The sequence below is a fragment of the Nelusetta ayraudi genome, unplaced genomic scaffold, assembly GCF_046127955.1.
Source record: "Nelusetta ayraudi isolate G7.1 ecotype Tasmania unplaced genomic scaffold, CSIRO-AGI_Nayr_v1 ptg000168l, whole genome shotgun sequence".
NCBI lineage: Eukaryota > Metazoa > Chordata > Actinopteri > Tetraodontiformes > Monacanthidae > Nelusetta > Nelusetta ayraudi.
The window spans coordinates 1,283,919-1,305,065 of NW_027466218.1; positions in this window are offsets into that span (position 1 = coordinate 1,283,919).

Below are 21,147 nucleotides of genomic sequence, written 5' to 3' on the forward strand. Positions count from 1 at the left end.
TCTTGCCTACCATAAGGATGAAAAAGACGTCACGCCGTTTTGTATGATACATGCACCGTTGAACTGTCAGGTGACGTAATGAAAATTAAAAAAAACTGAATTAGCACTCGCTAATTTGTCTTCTTTGATGATAATAATAATAATAATAATAATAATAATAATAATAATAATAATAATAATAAATTATTTGAAATTATTATTATTATTAATATTATTATTATTATTATTATTATTATTATCATTCACTGACAGTACTAAAAATGAAAAGACAAAATATCGTGTCTTTTTCATTCAGTGATATTTTCATATTCCCTCTCTATGAAATTTCAGAAAATGCACACACACGTGAGTTTTGAGATCATCGGGGGGTTTTTTTTGCCCCCAAAATCGAAAACAGGTTTCCCTTTGTTCATGCGCACGCACACGTACGCGCCGCAGCAGATAGGATCGGCCGGCCTCGCGCCGCCCTGACCTCTGCGTGACTTTCAAATCAAAAATAATTGTGTCATGTCACGTGATCCCGGGCCATATCGTCTCCCCTGGAAAACTTAGATAAAACTGCACCTTTGAAATTTTTACAACCTTCCGCCGCTCAATCACAGCCGCCTCCATGACAGGAGGTATTGGTGTGAAATTGAATGATCGCCCTTTTATTCCTCTCGCGCCATTAAGCCGGGAGCGCGCTCAAATCGTTTGCAAATCACCGGCCCGCGTAATTTGATAGCGGCCGTATAAACGGACTGATTAACTAATGACAAATCAGAGGATTTATTTCGATAAGCCGATCACTGGCGCCTTTTCATGCTGCCGAGTGCTCATGTTGATTAGAAACTAAATAGACTCCTCAATGAAATGCTTAATAAGCGAATAACGAGCAAGAGGCTACATTTAGCAACAAATCACGACCATAATTGGGCATGCTGGGATTTTAAAAGATGCCTAATAATGATGATGATGATGATGGCATTGGGAGTGATGGGAAGCGTCCGCAGGCTTACGTCCGTATTAGTCATCACTCACAACAAATTGCAGACATCATGAAAACAACCGCTTTACTGTCTGCAAACACAATTCCATTGCTACACAAGGACCTTTTTGAAAAAAGGACTGTAAATAGTTCATTCATAATATTATTATTATTATTATTATTATTATTATTATTATTATTATTATTATTATTATTACTTTTTAATACTATATATGTGTATATATAATCATAAATCATTAATAACAATAATAACAATACAATATATTGATATGCAATAAAATTATCTTGTGTTTATATCTTTTAAATATATAATATGTTATTAAAATGAATGCCCCAAATCTGTCAGTGTAATATAATGTGCTAATTGTTTTAAATTGTTTAAAAAAAGGAACCATGAATATACAATTCATCTTTTAAAAATGATATGCAAAAAATCAATCGATAATATTTTTAAGGAAGATGCTGCTGATCTTTTCTTTCTATCCAGTAACACAAAGTTGATTGAAAAAAATTTAATAATTTCCTTTTTTCATCAGATAAGGTACGACAATAACTGAAGGTAATTGCGTTGGAAATTAATTCTGTGCGAATGGACGGCAGATAAAATAAAACAGGTTTTGAAACGCAATCATGAGGATTTATACAGTGATCTGGGTGAGCCATTTCATAATATCATCACATCTTGCCCTTCCAGTGACACCACGCACATAAACCATTCCGCACAATAATAAAAAAAAAAAAAACCTCGAGCCCATCATTTTCGGCCTGTTCCCTTCCCGCTTAAATGAATAAAAAGCAAAGTAGGCAAAGGGAAGGCGGGCAGCGTCAGTGTGTGAGCGCCGAGGCTCCGCTGCTGCTGCTGCTGCTGCTGCTGCTGCTGCTGCATCCTTCAGATCTCAGCCCAGCAGACTTGGCTCCATCCTAATCTCACAGGTCTCAACAGTCTGCAACTCAAGTTTATCCGGAGGGGGTTAAGCCTCTTGTAGCCCAACCATCACCGTTCCATCTCCCCCCACCCAACCCCCAACCACCATCCTGCGTCTACCCCCCCCCCCCCCAACCCCCACCCTTCCAGAGGAGCAGTCTGTCAGTGACCCCGTCCTGACTCCAGCCTCTTAATCCTCTAACGCAAAATGTGGGCAAAGCCTGAGAAGATGAGGAGTGGCGGCCTTCTCTTTTTTTAAATACAGGTGATGTCCCCCCTGCTTGCATAGCAGGGTTCCCAGCGCCAGTAGAAAAAGAAAAAACAAGAGCTGCCGATAGACGTGGGAGACGGTGTAGTAGTCGTAACGGGCCGGGTTGGAAACCCAACATCCTGCGAGACCTGCACGAGGAATGAAAGTGGGTCTGTCCCACAATCAGCCATGCAGAGTCACTACTGTAAGTTACACCCACTCCTTTTGTTGCAGGCAGTCCTGTTATCTACAGGTCCAAAAAAAAAAAAAAAGCTTTTTAACCATTTGGACCCAAAGTATCCTGATACAACAAGCAGGGGAGACAAAAGCGCTGTAGGAGCGGGGTTTCTTTCATGCGGCGGTAATTTTCTGGAATCATAACAATGTTGTCGTGTTGTTTGTACCGAGTTTATTTTGAGTTCACGCGCAGTTTAAAAAAGACGAAAAGCAGCTGAGGTCATCCCCGAACGATATCGCTGGCTCCAAGCGAGCGATCCATATAGATTCGGCGCAGCAGAAGTACTTAGAGGCTTAAAAATTACCCGCAAATGCCTGTAGCTTGGCATGAGAGTTTAAAGACTCAGGAAATTTAAAGGGTGGTGCAAGATCTTGTTAATCTGGCCCGCTTGTGTTCAGGGGTCAGGAGGACTGCAGAAGAGGGGGAAGAGGAAAAATCAAAATCACCAGGAGGCCACATGTGCCAGTGGCATGACGACATGTCACCATGAGCCACTGCAGGGAGCCGGTGGTGCAGGGTGACCGTGTGAGCTCAGCGGAGCCTCCACCCCTACACCCCTACACCCACCCACCCCTCCTGCGGGAGACATATTTAATTTAATTAAGCTCTGTCAACACTATTGATTTTGGCACTTTCAATTACGGGCCGAGCCATTTACGGGCCCTGCGGTGCTGTGGATCTACTGATCTGTGATGAGGGGGAGGGCGAGGCGGCGCTATCAGCACGCCACCACATGGATGAGGAGCCTCTCTGTCTTCCTTATGGCCCTGCGCTGTCTGCACCAGACACTGACGTATGGCCGCCGCCTCCGTCCCGCTCGCCTCCTGCTCCCCATAATTAATCCCTCATTAGACAGCTCTTTATTGTTTAATTTGTGCCGCTCATAATCAAATTGGGCAGATTAATTGCTACAGAATATAGAAACCAGAGTGAAAAATGGCCACTTTTAATTGCCTCCAGGGGATTTTTTTTTTTTTTTTGGGTGGGGGTTTATAACGCCAGAAGGCTGTTGGAAATGGTGGCATGTAATAATTTTTGCTGCATAGGCTGGGAGCACACATGGCTCTCTGGGTGATGAACTGTTATTGGGAGTTTGCTATTTAGACAGCTGTGGCGCTTGAGAATCAGGATTATAATATGGTTTCACTGAGATCCATTGCACTTTGCAGCCCTAATTGCAAAAGTCAACCTATACAAATTCTTCAGTTTATTTATGTTTGTGGCCTTTTGCTTGCTCTGTGTGTGTGTGTGTGTGTGTGTGTGTGTGTGTGTGTGTGTGTGTGTGTGTGTGTGTGTGTGTCTTGTTTTGTCATTGGTCCAGGCCAACTTAAATATCGCATTTTATGTGTGCTTTTGGGTTTTTTTTTTTAAGGAGTTTGGATGGTGATGTAAAAGATAGCTCAGATACACTGCTGTTCATGGAAAGGATGCAGATTCAAAGTAAAAGATATTAATATTATATTGAAGCTTCTGTCTCTTGGGTGCTGAGAGGGAGGCTTGAATGAATGGCATTAGGTGTGACAATAAAAGTGTAACAAGCCATTTGCTCGACACCTTTTACAGCATACATTTAAGTGGTGACTAAAACATCAGTAGCCGCTAACACTTAATAAAAGAAATGCTTTTTGTCCGCGTTTGCGCCTGCACCCCGTAAAAGCACTTCTAATTCCAATTTAAGTGAAAACAGAAATGAATTTTGCGGCCACTTTGAACCGGTGAGAGGTGACGGACGTGGCTGGAAAGAGTGCGGCACCGCCATAAAATGTACAGGAAGGCAATCGTAAGAAGTGTTCCTCGGAAACTCACCTGACAAGGTGAAGATGACAGATTTGTGGCCCTGTTTTAAATAAATTCTGAAACACAATTTTTAATAACAATATTATATATTCCATTTTATTTCCATTTTAATTCATTTTACTTTTTATTATTGTTGACATATTAAATCATTTTAAATTCACTTCAATCTTGAAATATCAAATATACATCAAAATATATTTCACCTGCTCTTGGCCTTAATTACTTGGGATCTACAATTTGTATTTTCGCCCTTTAAATACTTATTTTATGTTTCAAATCATTTTAGCTTTTGTTCCTAAATTCTATTTTTAAAAAGAGTTTGCTCTGGGTTTTTTTAGTACCTCGCTGTCACTCATAACATGTCAGAACCTTTTCTCCATGAAAAGTTAATATTACAATATCAATACAAGTCAATAAAAAAAAATATACATGAAGAAGTACACATTGTGTATAAGTGTAATTTTGATTAAGTGCTTAAATTATTTACATCGGCCAATATTTAAGCAGTGCGTGGCCATAAAGAATTTCAATGCGCACAAACAATAAAGACTTTGTATTTATGTATTTAAATATTTCAAATGAAAGGACCCAGGTTGTGTGTGTGTGTGTGTGTGTGTGTGTGTGTGTGTGTGTGTGTGTGTGTGTGCACATCGAGTCACATTTCAGTGACATCATTTAATGAGAGCATTAATGTCAAAAATAGGGTAATTGCAGCGGCCGCTGTGTCACCATACACCTTGGTTATTATAGCGTCACTCAGCGATTATGGCTCATTATCTCCCAGAGAGTCCAAACAATGGCGTCGCACAAACCTGCATGCTAATTGCTAGCAGACATGGGCAGACGTATGGAGCCAGCCGAGGTGGGGAAGGGTGAGGGGGGGCGGAGAGAGGGGGTGGGGGGGGCGGTATTTATATTTAGCTTCTGTTGAGTGGACGGGGAATTATGAGGCTGAGTTACACAAATATGATCATTAGGTTTCACCTGACGGACAGATGAGCATAGTGAGAAGTACAAGAGTGCTATTAAGTCATGGAGCTAGTTGTTAAGCACAGGGCGGAGGAGATGGGGGCGGGGGGGGGGGGGAGCGGAGCAGAGGACTGGTTGCTTTTGTGGAAAATACGAAGAGCCACTTGAATGGTGGAATTAAGTGTAATTGAGGAGAGCACACTGTGTTCAGCGCTGAGCGAACTGGCCTTTAAAAAGCTGAAGAAAAGTCGGAATCACCGTGAATCATGGGTTCCGGCAGCGACTCAAGCGATCCAGTCACGATGGAATCTCCCTGGGATTTGTTAATCTTCTCTTTGTTCCACATGTGATGACAAATTTGCTCCGCTTTAGTTTATTTCGCCGCTTGGACGAGCGAGCACTGTCCGCCATCGCCACGTTGTGGTGCCCTCGCTAACCTCTTTTGCCCTCTACTCGCCGCTGCAGGCCTTATAAGGCAACGTGGATTCCTGCGGCTTGCATGCTTCGCATTATCTTCACATCCCCCTTTATTCAATATCGCTGATGATTATCTTTGTTGAAGTTTTAGAGGCCGTGACCAGAAGCCTCGGCCCTTTTATGCACAACCGGGCCTGGATATGCTCTCAGTGTCACGGCGCAGCGCTTGTGCTCGGCAGATGCCTGGTCACTGTTGCCGCGAACCACCCCGGCGCTGATTGTTTGGCGAAATGCAGATTTAGCAAAAAAAATAGATTGGGTTTCACTCCAGCGGATTCATGTGCTTAACAGGAAGGCATGCTTTAAGACTTGCGACTGAGGCGCCAGGTGATGAAAATCAAACGCAGCATCACCAAACAACTTTTATGGAAGCGCGTTTAGTCACGCTATTCAGCTCGGCCTCAGATTCTTGTCAGAAAGTTGAAAGCGGTTTAGCAAGCACCAGGTGGCGATGACCAAGAAGCCTTTTGATTCGGGCATGTTTGGATTTCTGAACGACTCGCTAATCAAAACATCTAAAAAAAAGAATACAGTTTTGCGGAGTCGATGTGATAAGATTCAAGAGTTCCGCCAAACCCAGAAGACCCAAGGATCTACCCCGACCGCACTGAGGAGCATCTGGTCCTCTTGGTTTACGGGGGTCAAAAACGTGATTTCACTTAATGAAACTTTTACGACGTTCATCTTCTCCGACTCCGACACAAACAAACTCTCCAGCACATGTGAAAACAACAGGCACATCGTGACGAGCTACGGTTGCGGGGGTGGTGGGGGTGGTGGGGGTGGGGCTGGGGGTGGGGGTAATTACGGCAGCGGCGGGCAGCGATGGCTGAGGCGCGCTCCTCGCTGTGTGGTGGAGCCACGGAGGCTGCACAAACATCTCCTCGGAGGCACCGCTCCTTGTTTAATGAAACATCGCGAGGGGCCCTGTGAATGCGCTCCGAGAGGCACGGCGCTCTTTGACGGACAATGTCACTGGGGCCACGCCAATTATGTTTTCAGCAAAAGCCCACTAACCCCTTCCCTCTCCTTCATCTGCACCCCGGGGTCCCAGCGCCTCCCTCTCCCCAACCCCCCCCCCCCCCGAGCCAGACATATAATAACAGGAACAAGATATGATTACTAATCTGCACCCTCCTCCCCTTCCACCGAAAGCCAAACAGCCCGAAAATGTCGGGATTTGTTTGCTCAGTCATCATGAAGTGTTTCAAACTGAAGTGTGGGCCTGGAGGGGGGGGTGTAATGAGAGTGCGCAGCTCTCGAGATGTTTGTTTTCATTCTGGTTAGATTGCGTGAGCCTCGACGTGTCTCCGGGAGTCTCATTATGGCCGCAGCAAATCTCCTTTTGAAAGCAGCAATTTGTTGGGTATTCTCAGGTTGGATGTCACGGGCCGTGCGGTGGGTGACGGCGCGGCCGTGCGTTGCGTGCCAGCCGCCTCGGTAAGACATCACCGCGAGGGCATCCGACGATCCGTCTTTCGCGCGCGTGTTTCTGTGCCGCGGGACAATAGCGCCCTCCCTCTTCTCCACCGCGAGGGAGAGGGTATGATGGAGCGGCTTCATTCAGTCCCTCGGCAGAGGACTTGCATCGTCCTGGCAGAGGGGGACGGACGCTTCATTCGTCAAGTGGCGCCGATGAATGGAGAGGTGGGACGGCACATGTGTTAGCCGAGCGGAGCGCACGAGACGGGGGCAACGGCAGAGAAAGCGGCTACTCGAGTGGGCTTCAAAAGGGATTAGGCTTCTGGGATCGGACGCGAGCGTAATGACAAGGATAAGTGGCATGGCTTCTGTCAGCGAGACAGCGTCAGACCTTCGCTCTCAGGAAATCATTAGGCCGTAATCGCTGGGTAGTGGGATTTGCATTTTGTTGTTGCAATGAAAAGAAAAAAAAAAAAGAAAAAACGCTCCGGTAAAATTACATGCAATACCTTGTAATTATCTTTTTTTCAGAAAGCACAGAGCCGGGGGAAACAGGATCCCACTCATGTTTAACTGCCTTCGCCGAGCGGAGGCAACGCGTTCAAGTCGGCAATCACGGTCGTACCCGCTCGGGTACTAATGTGGAAGTAGTCAAGGCGCGAATAAGGGACATGCTCATGTCTTTAGGACGGTGAAAATCGGATTAGAGAGCCGATGAAAACGAGCGGTGTCGGTTTCACTTTACACTGTGAAGAAAGTTCCTCTTTTTCCCTCTTCCGCAACTCCGTCAACCAAAGATGCTGGCCCCCGGAACCCCTTTCAGGCGTGGCTAATTTTCATCGGGCCATTCAGGGCCGACACGCGGGCCTCTTCAAGTCCTCCACCCCCTGCAGAACTCAGCTCATTGGGCATGAGAAACACAATTAAGTTCAGCTAAAGTGCTGACGGCTCGCCTGTAGCATAATAGGCTTAAAACGGAGAAAATAAATCTAATTGCGTGTTATTGGCCCGAAGTTAATCGCCCGTGGCGTGACTCCGGTGCGAGGAGGAGCGCCGGTGGGCGCGTGCTGCGTTCAGGACCGACTCAGCCAAGAAGTTTTCAGGGTGCAAATGAGCCAAAAGGGCCACACTTGATGCCTGACAGGGGGTTGAAAACCACTAAAACCCTTTTTGAGTGGCCTATATTTCTTATCAAGTGCACCCTCTTGTAGGAAGGGAGCCCACACCTTCAAGTCCACACGTCAGTGGTGCAATGATGTCAGGACCACAGTGCAGGGGCAGATTGGGTTTCGGCCTCCTGCACTCTTCGGTCTGGAATTGAGGGTATTGTAAAAAACAAAAACAAAATGGAAAAGAGAAAGAAAAACCCCTGTTCCACTGATTTGTGGACAGAAAAGGTGGTGTTCTGAGTTATTTGTTTCCCCGCGCAGTCTTGGAAAGGATTAATAAGTGATTACCTCCTATGACAACTGATAGGATTTCTTAGGCAGACGTGAAAGCAGCCAAAGGGATATAAAGCACTTCATTTGCTGTTTCTTTTCAATAATCGCTTCCAGTCCTTCAGCTGTGCTGTGAACAGACTGTATTTTTCTTGAGTCGAGCTGTAATTGTAGCCTCAGTTTTGGCTTTTTCTTACATATTATTAAGTCGTTAAAACTATCAAGTCGATGTTGTTGAGCCTTTAACCGCGTAGCCACACGCATTGCATCGTTAATCCTTTCGCAGTTATACCACTTTGACAAGGGTTGGCCTCTCACGCTCTTCCCTACACGTGCTCGGCACCTCTCAGCTGTGCATATGGTAACGTCCGTGCTCGGCCAAGTTCACAAAAGCAGCTGGTGGTGTAAATAGAGCCCAGACTCCAAAGTGGATGGAAACAGTTTTCTAGCTTATTTACTTTGGAATGATCAAGAAAACCACCCATTTACTTCCAAGCCTTTCTTCTCCTCCCTTTAATTTAGCACACACCTCCAGAACTAACTGTTCCAAATGACTACTAATAATTCCCACTTTTAATTGCAGTCCTGGGGCACATCGGGCTCAGCATTTTGACAAGAAATGCAGAGTCAGGCCAGTTAACCTCAGAAGACACCGGATTTGGCTGCATGGGCCTGTCCCATAACCCAGCTCTTTTGAACGCAGTCCGACCTGCAGCACAAGCAACCTCACGAGCGCGCACACAAAGACCAGCGGGTGGTTGTCCATCGCTTCCAACATGGATCCTGGCAAAAATGCTGGCGCGCCGCGGCATGGAACTTTTTAATTAAAGCGTTAAGAAAACGTTGTAAAAGTCAATTTGCTTTGCTGAAAGGGAACATTTACGGCACAGACAAAAAGCAACATTCCTACTTTATAAGTTCAACTTGAATAATACTGCCAAAATTTAAAGACACTCCCTCAAAATGCAGGGGGCAGAATAATAACTTCCAACTGTTTTTATTCAAGCGTAATTGTTGGCATCAGTTAACGTAGGCCTGTAATTACTAGCCTTCACAAGAGCCTAAACCCAATAGCTTTGTTGCTAGCTAGCTTAGTTAGCAGCAGAGCCAGCAGATCTCGTGCTGTCTAACATCTGCTCATGATAGCATCAGGACCAATGCCGTGTTCCATTAACTTCATCGTTAAATCATTTATAGCAATAGAGAATAATATGAATTCCTGGTTGGCAACATTGCAGTGACAAATTAAGAAAGAAAGATGGTTGTTGTTGTTCCTGGCACTGTTAGCAACACCGGCTGACAAGAACACACTGTGATTTGGCAGCAAAAGAGCCCAAACAACATTCGTCCGAAGGTAAAACTTACATGGTCCTATTATGAAAGCGAGATAGGACGCCGTCACCCACGAAATTACGTTTTTATACTAACGTCAAGTTTAGGTTTGCTGCATTCGAGTTTATCAGACTAAATGAAAAAGGTTTCATTGGAATGCAGCTTGCGACATGACACAGCGTAACTGTGGGAACCATTTCACATTTTGGCACTATCACAGTGTTACCTCACAGTGACTCTCCCCCATTTGATGCGATATTAACAAATAGAACAACAGTCAAGGCGCTGCGGTGTCTGCTACTCCACAAAGGCGACACGGTTCAGACGCCTTGCACAAACAGATCCGGCGGTAGGCATTGCTGAGTCAGAGATGGCTGCTGGTAATTAGCCCAATCAGCAGTGTTCTTTCAAAAGGGAAGAAGCTCCTCAGAAGTGGAGTCGAGTCTTTGATCACCCGATCACCTGTCTACTTATCTGAACCGGTCTGCGCACCGGGGTTCTGTTTAGTGTTCAGCCCTGTTTGCTGAGTGGCTTCTTTCCTTTCGTGTGGTCAAGGATGGAGCACATGAGCAAAGGTTTTTTTTTTTTCTCTAATGCTGATAAAACCCAGATTTGGAGGCGCTCGTAAAAAAAAATACAAGGCAAATTGTGAGCATATAGCTGCAGGATGCTGCAGGAGCCGTAGTAGCGTCCACTAAATTTCCAGCTTAAACGTCACTGGCAGCACAAGCGATTGTTGTTTTTGTATCACATTCAATTTCTACACAAAAATAATAAGTATTAAAAAGACCAAACAAGCCAATGTCTTTTAAAAAGCCTTTAATTTAGGGGTTTGGAAAATATGAAGCTGAATTTAGAGTAGTCTTATTTTTCCATCATTAATATTCAGTTATCATCATCATCATCATTATATTTTCAGGTAAACAAAGAAAACAAGATAAAAAACAAAGCCTCCTTGTCAGAAGCAGTTAAGTGTGTGTGTGTGTGTGTGTGTGTGTGTGGGGGGGGGGTCAGTTTTCCTAGTCATTTTTTTCAGGACAAGTGCAGGGATTGTTTTTGTTTCCCTTGCCGTCTCTGCTACACAAGGGTTTCGACGCCGTGTTACTTCCACCACAGTCTTGCAAAGTGGCAGCAGTGATGTTGCGGGAACAAATGCGGTAACAGAATCCCCAGTGGATTTATGACTCGCCGAGCGTACACAGCGAGAGGAAAGACAGCTGGGCTTCCTACCGCTGCGCACGAAGCCCTAAATCAACGCTATTCTTTTAATTACAACTCACATCAAATTGACTGTCACAGCGGGTGGAATCCTGACTGCTGTGCCTGATGTCAGAGGCTAGCCTACCCCCTTGCCCCCCCCCCCCACCCCCCCCAAAATGAGAACATCATTACGGGTAGTCAAGCGGCTAACTGCAGCAAGGCTCTTTTTTTAAAAAAAAAAAAAAGAAAAAAAAACAATAATAGGTAAAGTGGTTTGTCTTGACCCTTGAAAAACTGCAGCCCACTGTTAAAAAAAAAAAAAAAGAATTGTAGGAGGAAAAGAGTTTTACATGCACGCAGACTGTGCAGAGCAGAGCGGGAGCAGAGTGCGCGACGGAGCAGGAAGGTCCTTTGGAAGCTGCATGATTACAAAGAGCCTCTTTCAAGCCGCAGCAGCGCCCATTGCTGTGACTTGATATGATTTTTATCAGATGCTGAAATGCTACATTACCAAGTGGGCAGTAAATTATGTCTAAACCAATTACAGTGGGACCCTGTGCGGCCCGGTGGCCACAGAGGGCCTAGTGGGAGGGGCCGGAGGGAGCGGGACCAACAAACGCTGGAGGGGGGGGGGGGGGGGGTGAGGAATGAGAGAGGGATATGGTAGGCTGGGTTGGTGGAGGGGAGGGAGGTGGGGGGGTGAGGGGTGAAGGGAATGGCTGGAGTTTGTCTTGATTAGTGGAGTCTGGGGGCACATGAGAGTCTGGCGATAAGGCCTCTTGCTGTGTGTGTGTGTGAGTGTGTGTGTGTGTGTGTGTGTGTGAGAGAGAGAGAGACTGAGGAGATAGAGAGTGAAAATTGCAGACAGACAAAAAAAAAAGAAGCTGACCATCTAAAGGTTATATTCCTGTGTGTTCATGCTTGTGCGAGAGGCGGAGTGTTGACTTTTTTTTTTTATATGTGCGCCCCGGGAAGCCGCAGCTCCGCAGTTGGTCCGAAGAATCAAAGCGGGTCGTGGGAATATTTGTTTCAAAGCTGCCCCCGGTAGAGCAATGAATTAGACTCAATCATCGTCGTCGTCGTAAACACGCACGAGGTTAATATCCAGTCGGTGCCCTCGAAGGCTCAGAAGAAGATGTGGAGCTGCTCCTCGCCGAGGGGGTTTCCAGCGGCTGCTGCCCACGGCTCCGCAGGACAGAGTCTGCTCTCACACATGCTTATTACTATAGTTGTTTCCTCTCAAGTGAAACCAGTGAAGTGTTTTTAGTGTGAAGTTCGCATTACCAGGACAAATGATTAAATATGAAAAATTGACTAGAAATAATCTTTTATTACCTTTTACGATGCTATGATATTAATAAAGAGATTGAATTATAACGAATAAAAGATAAAGTAGCACTTATACACAAAAACCCAACAAACACACACACACATTTATTTATTTATTTATCTATTTTTACAAATCTTAGTGATTAACCAACAGTTGTTGAATTAAAATGGAATAAAACTTTTATTCTAATTGCAAGCTCCGTTTGATATTTTGTAAAGATGAATGAATAAACATAAATAAATCAAAATAAATGAATAACTGGTGTCAAGGCCAAGTGACTCCGACCAGACAGAAGGTTGAATGTTCGAAAAGGACGGGCATCTTTAAAAAAAAACAGTCGTATTGACGTGTTTGTTTTATTTCTTATCTCCATCTTCCCTAATTTGTTTACTGACATCCCTTTTATAAACACCATTAGAGGGCAAATAAGTGATCATAATTGGAGAGGCTCTCCCTGCAATTAACTCAATTAAGATAAAGGGATGCGGTTCCGCAAGACATCTCTGTCGACTTTGGCCACTTTGAGGATGAACGTGACGAGGAGAAAAGTACAACAACTTCACTCTGTGTACCAAACGTCTTCGTCTCGGAGATGAAGGTAGCAAATGTTAAACGCACATTTATTCCACAGATGAAAATTGATTCCAGCGTTTACGTGCATTCCCAGATTATTACTTTGATTCAGTTTTCCCTGCACTCTCTAAACTGTTATTCATTCCATACATTTGCCATTAACTTGTCATGTTTCATTCAAAGTTTAGGAAATGATCAAGTGCGATCTCCAGCTGACCTTCTCACTGGCAGAAAGTCCTTCGTACGCACAGGAAACATTGTAAAAAAAAAAAGAAAGAAAGAATAAAGCCACCTGAGCTGTAAGAGAGAAGAAAAATCTTCCCTCCGTCTCGACTTTTGCTCCGCTCCCATTGTCTGACCGGAGGAGTGCAAATACAGAAATGAAAATCCCCTTTCCTTCTCTCTAATGTTTATTCTGCCTTTTCCCATATCCCCTGCCGCTCCGTCCATAACCTCCCACCCCTATTCACCATTCTCCCGGATGCGAGCAGCCCGGAGCCAGCGATAGACAGCAGATGAAAGGGACGGCAGGAACAGGGAAGATGGTAATGAAGCAGACTGAGGGGGTAGACAAGAGGTCTCCGCGGGGACCCCCAGCCGCCTCTCGCGGGACGAGTTCTGCCGTCCGACCACGTCCACAGCTCCCCGCGGAGAAGACGTGTCAGAGGATGTTCTGGGTCAGCCATGGGAAGGGATCACGTCTGGGCCGATAACGGAACGCTGCCAAATTACCGCCGGCGCTTTTGATGTGGAGGAGCCACTGGAGTCCTGCTCCCTCTCCGACCTAAATATGAGCCTGAACCTCTATGTAGGTGCTCTTACTGCTGACAGAGACAGGCTGTGGGAGATTTCTCAAAGGGATAGTTTACCAAAAGAAAAAAAATCCATTGTGACTATAAAAGTATGAAGAGTTTAAAGTTTGCCTTGAAACGGTGACTGTGCACGGGCACTGTGTTTTTTTGCCCAGAATATCCAATGTGGCCTCCTAGAAAGGGACCAGTTCTCCTGGGTATGCCGGGTTAGTTTGCATGTGACAGGAATACCAGTCCAGGCTGGAGACAGAGTGGAGGCACGGGGTTGAATTATTTCCCTCTGTAAAACTCCAGACTGGTTACGTGTGGCGCAAGGTAAATGGCTGGAATTTTAGTTCGGGGCGAACTATTAACAAGTCAAACGGAATTCGGAATAATTCGGCACATCCCCGACGAGCCTTTTTCCAGCGCTGTCAGCCCCGGTGAGTGGCGGTGAGCCGCGTTGCTACGTCATTCCGAGCGCAGCTCTGCTTTAGCTCAACAATTTACCACTTTAAAAGGCCCAATGGCCAATCTGCAGACAATCGTCCCCTGTAACACTATCTGGGCCCTGCTGATAAAATGCAGATGTGGCTCCTCTCAATGTGAATTTGTGGCCCATTAAGTTTAAGACCCTCCCCTTTCCTCGCCACTCGGTCCCTTCCTTTTGGCAGAGGCCTCCAGACTGCACCCCCCCACCCTCACCCCCACCCCCGCCCCGCCCCCACCACCTCCACCTCCACCTCCCCATGCATTCCCTGAAAGCAGGTATGTGGATAGTATCAGGCTAACGAGTCACAATGGTGAATTTGTTCAACAAGGAGAACCACATTACCCAAATCCAAGTGTGGCTCCCCGTCCCTTTGAGATCTGCGCTCCAGATTGGCGCGGTCTCCCCAGCGTCTCGTTTAGCTGGGACAAAAGGTGAATTGAAGCGCTGCCTTTGAGGTTGACGAGAGCCGACTCCGGTCTGCTGATGCCGAGGGCCTGACCTCGGCCTCTGGCAGCCGGCCGTCGCTTATCCAACCTGCCCAACGCTTTCTTTCTTTCTGCTACGTCGAGACTCAGTTAAATGAGTTTGATGGGGTGACTCCCGAGCGTGCGGTTGAACGTGCGCTGCCTTTTTCCCACACTAAACCTTCCTTTATTACCTTCGATCTTAGAAGCTGCCACTTTGTCTGCAGCGACACAAAAGCGTACGGCGCAGGTTGTATTTGCCTTTCTAATTGCAGGGTAATTATGAAGAAACAATGCAACAAGTTTAGCAGGTTCATTGCCAATACATATATTGGGGAATAGTCAGAACAGTAGCCAAAGCATTAACTTGTAAGGCAAAATAAGAATTGCTGAAATAAAAATTGTTGAAATGTTCTGAAAATGTAATTCGTTCCCAAACAATAAAAACATTTTCATTGATCTGTCTTAACTCTTTGACGGTTGGTTGGTTTATTTAGTAATAAATTGCAGCAATTACATTTAATCCTTTGAAAAATGTGGCCGACAATGGCCTGAGCATACTTTGTTGGAATTGCGGGTGAAGTCACCTACCAACACTTGGAACCGTCTTCTTTGCGAACCACTGCACCACTGTGCTGCCCCAGTGAGAGCACTCTCGATGTGCATACAGCTTAACCATTAATATTAGTGACCAGTGAATGAGTGACAATATCCAACTTTATGTTCACATTCAATGTCACACACCGGTTCTTTAGATACATTGAATTTTCACTGTACAAAATTCACATAATCTTAAATAGTTGAATGCTGCAGCCATGGGTGGTCAATTAAAACTGCATTAGGTGTCCAGTCGGTACAAGTGAGTTGGAATTACACCCCCCCACAGAAAAAGTGAATACTTGCACTTTTATTTTTCCAGGCTGGCAAAGTTAGCAAAGACCTCAGTGTATTTTATTTTTATGACAGTCTGTCAAGAAGATCAAATCAGGTCCATTCAGGCCAAATTACTCCTCAATTACACGTTGCGGTAATTCCACTTGAGACGAGAATATTATTGGTGTTAGATTTTATTGCGTTACTTGCATGTAATCCAATTAAAGTTTTGTTTTGACCACCACGGCCACTTCTGACGCGAGAGCGGCCTGATAACAGAGTCCCGACTGTTTATACTGACCTCATTGTTCAATTTGTGAGGATCCTCCCCGACTCATTTGTGGCTTGGCCCACTTTTGCTCCTGGCTGTGCGTTTACATACTCTGTGATCTAGCTCATTGCACCCACTTCGCCGTGAATAGGGAGAGTTAAAGTCAACCCCCGCGCTAGCAGAAAAGAGCATTATGGCTGAGCGGCCCGTGAGAAAGGGCCCTTTGAAAGAAAGCCTTTGACCGTTTAATTGGTCGAATTAGTCACGATATTCAAATCATCCCAGCTGATTGGCCGGTGACTGAAGTGTGCGGCGCTGTCAGCCCCGGCCAACCGCAAACCCTGTGCAGATTGCAAACTAGACACATTAGGCTCTGCCTTCCTGCCAGCAAATCCCCAAAAACTGGCACTTCTGCCAGAGCAGCTCCTTGAAAAAACATTTCATCGCTACTTTCTGGCTACACGGAAAACATTGAAAACTCCTTTATAATATCTGTCAGCTCCTGCAGCCTCTAACATAAACAGGTGTTCCACCCAAACCAGCGTATTTACTTATGTCAAGGCCTTGCTTACATACACAGACACTCAGCAGCACTTTTAACATTCCCCTCAATGCTCAGCGCAGCGCAGTGCAGTGCAGCGCAGTGCAGCGGCACTTGGCTGCAGTGTCTGCGGCCGGCTGCGACTGTTTCAAGAGGACAAATTAAATCCACATAATTTGCCTGCTGAAAGACTCGGTATATGTGTGCCACAGGTGTTACGGCCCCAGAGCAGGCGTTAATACCATGGTGCACGCTAAAGGCACACACACACACACACACACACACACACACACACACACTCTAGCGTATATGTAACACAGCTACAAAAAAATATCTCATGCAGCCACTTAAGTCCCCAAAGCATGGTTAACGTGGTTGTAAAACATGCCGCCTGCACATGGCTCCAGCCTGTAATAACTGGTGATGACAGTAATATGACTTCTTGTGTGTGTGTGTGTGTGTGTGTGTGTGTGTGTGTGTGTCGGTGCGTGCGTGTAATGTATGTAAACGTGTCCGTGAGGGGGCGAAAATGAAAAGTGCGCTCGCCGCAGAGCGATCACCATGGCCTGCAATTGTTTTTTTTACGAGTATAAACAGAAGTGCAGATGATTTTTAGATCATCTGCCTGTTCAACAAGACACTTCACGCACCATCATCCAAGAAATTATGGCCAATAATTTAAACTTCTTTCAGTTGTGTTTACACTTGAGCAGTTTTTTCCACAGGCCTGCGCCTGGCTGGGCAGCGCCGTCGGCCGACCAATGTGTCCCACAGAGAGCCTGACGTTGGGCTCGGCGTGGCTCGGCGTGGCTCGCTGAACTCGCGCTGAAAGCCGCCTGCTGGGGCCCAAAACGGCTCGGCGAGGGTGGCGAGAACGCAGCGAAAGCGCTGAGCCGTGCAGAAACTTAAACGTGTCAACAGCTATTGAAAGCTGAAGGATGAGATGCACGTTTTGTTTTGTTTCATTCTCGAGCCAGAAACGATTCCCCCAGCCAGGTTCAAACCTGAAAAACAGATGTACAGCCCTGCATAGTTGTCAGAGAAACTCTGATCTGTGGAGCATTCTGGGCTGGTGCGGCCTTTAAAGTATATGTCTTGGAAATAAGTCAGCTCCTGAGTTTTGGAACTGCCTTGAAACACCTGGATGTGGACTTTTAAGATGTCTCCTGTTCATTCCAGGAGAGGACGGCGACGTCCAGTTGACTCTGTGCAAACACAGAAGAAGATCCAAATATTTGCTGATGCAACTCTCTGAGACTCCCTAAAAGGTGGAGTCATTCAGGCTAATCCAATATTTATTCCTCTTCAGGGAGAAAAGTCTTTGGAGGCCCCTCTGGGGCAGATTGGAACCTGTAATTGCATACGGGGCCCACAACGGCACGATTGCATAACAGCTCCAACTCGCTTCCTGCAGGCTCCCCCAACTTTGAACTGAGCGCATCAGCTTGAGCTTGGTGTGAGTCTGCAGGGGGGGGGGGGGGGGGAGACGTAAAGGTCAGAGAAAAATGATCATTTTCCTGAAAATGTTCAACTATTCCTTTAAAAGGGAAAGCAGCAGGGGGTTCTGGGAGGGGCGGCGGGGGTGGGGGTGGGGGGGGACAGCAGGGAGGACAGAGGAGAGGAGAGGGTGAGAAAAGAGGACGAGGAGGGGGAGGAAAAGTGATCCGGCGCTGAAGTGCCTAAAGTAATAATCTTTATGAGACACGGCGGCGTGCACTCCCCGCCGGCCGCATGTGTGATAATGTGTCTTGGCCTTCAGCCACTTTGAGCGAGCGGTTGAAGGGAGCAGCGAGGGAAGAGAAGAACAGAGGCTGTCACTGACACACACACACACAGAGACACACACACACAAACACACACATACAAAGCCTCACCCCCACCCCTCCAAACTCTCCCTCTGACTCTCCATATAAATGCTTGGCAGTTTTACGCATGGCTGGGAGCAATTTCCCACAATGTGTAAATTAGTCAATCTCCCGAGTCAGTAAAGTGGCCTTTGATGGGGAGGACATTAATGAAGTGTACCATTAGGCCTCACATTTGTATTCTTAGGGGCTCTCCAAGCTTTTGATGTCGCGGGGGCCCCATGGTTGATTATCCACATGCCAGCGCTGCATGCCTCTGTTACTTAGACGAGAGAGAGAAGGGGAAGGGAGGGGGGGAGGAGTGGTGGTGGTGGTGGTGGTGGTGGTGAGGGACAAACAGAGGGAGAAAAGCAAAGATGCCGGACGTTAAAATGCTCCGCCGTCGACTTTTTCAGCCTCCGCCCGCCTGCCGGAGCGTCCACGCTGTCCTGCTGTCCGTTCGGAATCGGCAGACAGGCGGGGGGTTGGAAAAAAAAAAAGAAGAGAGGGTCGGGGGTGAGAGGTTGGAAAAGTTGCAGCAGCGGACCAGTCGCCCGGACTTCTCCCCTCTGCCGCCGACACTTCAAAGCGCTGTCTGGAGTAAATTGCTGCGGACCTCTTCATTCAGAGTGAAAAAAAGAAAAGGAGGGCTGTCCCTCGGCGGATGACAGTTGCATGGTGACAAAGTTCAATTGGCACTGGTTAGGAGCGGAGGGGTGGCGGGGGGTGGCGGCGGTGGCGGTGGTGGTGGGGGTCCCAGATCAAAGTGGGACCATTGTAATGGTTCTGTTCCGTGGAAAATCGCCTTTTTGTCCCCGGCCTTTTCAAGGCGACTCCTGGCTCCAGTCAGGGTAAATGGGATTTTTAACTCCCTTGTGTGGGTGGAAGGGTGAGTGGAGGTGGAAGGGTTGAGGAGGGGGGGGGGTTCTTAGCCTCAGGACAAGGAACTCAAGACCCCCCTCCTCCCTTTCCACTCCGAGTCCATTCCTCCCGGGCTTCTTCAAGTGGCGTATTAAAACGGCAAACAAACAAAGTGGTTTGGTACCTGCTTAAAGGCATAGCTCACCCACAATTGATACCTCACCACTTCACTGCTGCGTGTTCATACGTAGTTTTGACGCCTTCAGTGAGAAACTGCAATGTCAGTAGTCATGTGAATGAAAGGAAAGACATTCAATTCCTAAGGTGTGTCCAAACTTTTGATTGTGTGCATTTAAGTTTGTTTTTTGTTTGTTTTATCCACATTAAAGCACAGTTGGCCTTAGCATGTAAGCTGTTGCAAATCTCATTTTGCTTGCTATTGTGGTCTGCTAATGTTTCTCTGCAGGGGATCAACAACAGTTGACTCTCAACAGTACGACCACTTCTGCAAGCCTATGTTTGACTGGGAAAAGCTACGTGAACTCCCATGCTTTTAGCCTCCTTGGCTTAGCGCGAGAGGTGCGGGGTTATGAGCACCTGTGCAAAGTTGCTTCGTAGGGGAAATAGGAAAATATCGGGATGAAAAAATAAGAGCTGTTGTGATCTCGCTTCAACGCATTGTCACATGCGTGTATCTCCAGCTAGCAGGCAGCCGTTTCTGGTTACGGGCCGACTCTTAGCGTTTTTTGATGTTTTGAGTCACTTTGAATTCCTGTAACTTGGACAACACTGCATGAGTTGTTTTTTTTCTTTATGCTAGCACTCATAGCTGTCATAGGCGTTCCATAGGGTGAAATTCTTTCCATCTGTGGATGGAACTCCAGAATGGTTGTGTGGGTTAGAACGTATCACATTTGTAGTGGCGAAAAATGAATGTTTACAATTTAAATTTTGGATGAATTATTCCTTTCACATTGGTGTTTTTGCTCCAATCGTTCTTGAGAAATTTATACCCGCATTTAACTCGGGGGCGCTGCACAGCGGGGTCGGAGCCGCAGGAGAAGCAGAATAATTTGTTTCCACAGCCGCCACGTCAACCTGCCGCAAGAGTTCCCCTAATGCCAAACAAACGCACGTAAACAAGGACAATATTTCATTTGAGGGCCTTTAATCTGCATCCAGACAAAAATCTGAAATCTGACCACAAATTGACCGTGCTGTAGTTTCACAGGCTGCTGTTGGGAATATAAATGTGGGTTCTCCGTAATGTGATGGTAAACACAGTGTGTTCAGTTTGTGGGATATCTTTTTTCTCCCTCTCTCCCTCTCTCCCTTTCTCTCTCTCTCCCTTTCCCTCTCTCTCTTCTGGGTTGTTTTGTCAAATGGTCCTGAAATGTTTCTCTCACATGTCGGGGACCTCCACCAAGTTGATACCATAAAATAGTTCTTTGTAGTTAGTCTCAGCTAAATCCTCGTCCCATTTTGCACAAAAAAAATACAATTTGCAACGCAATTTTAGAGTGAAATCTTTTGTAAGTACAACTCTCACTCAACGAGTGAAGCCAGTCCTTGAAAAAAAAAAGAAAACACCTCCACTTTGCATATACATTTTGTACTTAAATTCAAAAAAGACACGTGCAAGTGGTGCGTGCGACCTGGCTGACCATCTGCAACCAAGTTACACTGCCAACTACTGGCCTGGAATGCACCATACAGCATTTGTAGTTTTATTTATATGTATATATTTGCTGATAGGTCATGAACATAATAACATTTTGCAAAACATCTATTTGATCACATTTAGTGACATTGAGTGTCTGACACAAGTACAAGAGAGGTGTGTGTGTGTGTGTTGCCTACACACACACACACACGCACGCACGCACACACGAGGTTTGATGATATTTTAGCAGCCAAATGCGTCAGATGGAGGCCGAGCTCGGTCCGTGTGATTGACTGCACGAGCTGCTGGCCAAATGTCTCCGGTTTTTCCCCTGAGCTCGGGGAGAAAAGTGTTATTTCTTCAAAAGCCCCATTTGAGAAACCCCACAAGCCTGTAATTGCGAGGG